Consider the following 2602-nt stretch of genomic DNA (forward strand, 5'->3'; position numbering starts at 1 on the left):
GGGGAGCACAAAGGGACGAGTGTGTTCAGTTATACACACTGAATTGAACATTTGGCACTAGGAATCAGAGCATTTTGTCATATAGCATTAACACATATTATAAAAGTGCGTAGTGTCAAAGGAATAGAACCAGCAGCATTCAAAAGCAGCTTTGTCAACTAAGCAATAAAACACTCTACAGTCCGTCTCTCTGTTGTCCATCATTGAATACACTGGTAGCAACTTTGAAATGAAGAAAAAAAAAAAAAAAGAAAGAAAAAAGGAGCTGTAACCCCTTTTATTTTCTGTTTAAAATCAAACAGAAAACAAACATCACTTCTGTTATACACTAACATTTCCAAAGTACATCATTTGTACAAGAGAAGGACTAGGAAACAATGTGTTTACAGAGATCCAAACAAGAGTGAGTATAAGCGCCTCACACAGCTTTCCGATGGTACTCAGGAGGAGCCACTTCATAATCGCTGGCACTAAACAAAGTTGCAGAGTTCTTTGCCAGGTATTTTAGGAAATCATGAAGATAATTCGGTGATAAAGCAAGGCTCTTCTCATCCAGAGGTGTATAGGCCAACATTGCTCCAATACGTACAAATAATCTCAGTAGATGTGGCGACACATATACCTGGGACATGGGCGCATCAGGGTGATCTGCGAGGATTTCAGCATACTGTGGTCTCTCAAATTTGTAGAGAAGCTGAGTGCCCAACATTACATTGAAGTATTCCTTGATCCCTGCCACAACTTCATTAACAGCATACTCCTTATTATCTGTGTTTCCTCGAGATTTCTTGTAATTTGCATAATCCTCTAGAATGGAATCCACATTCTTCTTGGCAGGAAGATAAAAGAGCTGTTTTTGCCGGGTAATTAAGTCCCAGTCATCAGCAAGCCATGGTTTTAGTTCTTCAGGAATCTTTACCTTCAACTCTGTTCATGAAAGTTTCCTCATTTTCAACAGTAGGATCTATGCGGGCCCTTTTCTTGCGAGGAGGCTGAGGTGTCTCACTGGTACTGCCACCATCTCCATTTCCAGGTGTTTTCTGTTTGTTCTTTTTTGTTTTCACTTCAACATTTTTCTGTTGCAGACCAGAAGTCTTCTTTCCAGGGATAGCCCCTCTCATCTTCCCCTCTGCATACTGCTCCTGATTGGCTTTTTGAAGTTCTCGTTGTTGCTGCAAATTGGTGTCCACGTATTTGAGTACTCTGCTTTCTGGAACGCATTCATCCCAATTTTTATTCCAACCACTGTAATGTATAAAGTATTTCACTTGTTTATCTTTTATGGCAACCCTTACACACTTTGCTTCATAAAGAAGAGGCCCATGGAAGCACAGCACTCTCTCACCCTCCTGGAATTTAGGCATCGTGTCCTGCTTCGGCGCCATTTATAAGTGATTCGCCACCGCCGCCGCCTCCTCCTTCTCCCACCACCCCCAACTACCGCCCCCTACTCTCTGTTTGAAGATTTTTTTGATGATGGCCATTCTGACTGGTGTGAGGTGATACACCTCCTTGTAGTTTTCATTTGCATTTCTCTAATGATTAGCGATGTTGAGCAGCCTTTCATATGTTTGTTGGCCATCTGTATATCTTCTTTGGAGAAATGTCTATTTAGATCTTCTGCCCATTTTTGGATTGGGTTGTTTGTTTTTTTTGATATTGAGCTGCATGATAAAATCCTACTTTTGATGCCAGACTATTTCAAGCCAGATACTTGTTCAACCTCTTGTATCAAACCCTTATCCATTTAAGCTGTTCCTGACAATTCAGAAACAGAAGTTGGCCTGTGTTAATAATATTCATGTTGTTCCCTGGAGGAGGATGATCTACAATGATCAGGTCTGCCTTCTTATTGATTTTTTTTTTAACATCTTTATTGGAGTATAATTGCTTTACAATGGTGTGTTAGTTTCTACTTTATAACAAAGTGAATCAGCTATACATATACATATATCCCCATATCTCCTCGCTCTTGCGTCTCCCTCCCACCCTCCATATCCCACCCCTCTAGGTGGTCACAAAGCACCGAGCTGATCTCCCTGTGCTATGTGGCTGCTTCCCACTAGCTATCTATTTTACATTTGGTAGTGTATATATGTCCATACCACTCTCTCACTTCATCGCAGCTTACCCTTCTCCCTCCCCGTGTCCTCAACTCCATTCTTTATGCCCGTGTCTTTACTCCTGTCCTGCCCCTAGGTTCTTCAGAACAACTTTTTTTGTTTGTTTTTTACATTCCATATATATGTGTTAGCTTTTGGTATTTGTTTTTCTCTTTCTGACTTACTTCACTCTGTATGACAGACTGTAGGTCCATCCACCTCACTACAAATAACTCAATTTCCTTTCTTTTTATGGCTGAGTAATATTCCATTGTATACATGTGCCACATCTTCTTTATCCATTCATCTGTCGACGGGCACTTAGGTTGCTTCCATGTCCTGGCTATTGTAAGTAGAGCTACGATGAACATTGTGGTACATGACTCTTTTTGAATTATGGTTTTCTCAGGGTATATGCTCAGTAGTGAGATTGCTGGGTCATATGGTAGTTCTATTTTTAGTTTTTTAAGGAACCTTCATACTGGTCTCCATAGTGGCTG

At 40.7% G+C, this 2602-nt stretch overlaps 1 pseudogene; it reads right to left on the reverse strand.

The window, feature by feature from the left end:
* Positions 1-262: 262 nt before the first annotated feature.
* On the reverse strand, positions 263-1429 carry LOC137759273 (mortality factor 4-like protein 1 pseudogene; annotated as a pseudogene).
* Between the last annotated feature and the right edge of the window lie 1173 nt (positions 1430-2602).

This window comes from Eschrichtius robustus, chromosome 2 (assembly GCF_028021215.1).
Source record: "Eschrichtius robustus isolate mEscRob2 chromosome 2, mEscRob2.pri, whole genome shotgun sequence".
Taxonomy (NCBI): Eukaryota; Metazoa; Chordata; class Mammalia; order Artiodactyla; family Eschrichtiidae; genus Eschrichtius; species Eschrichtius robustus.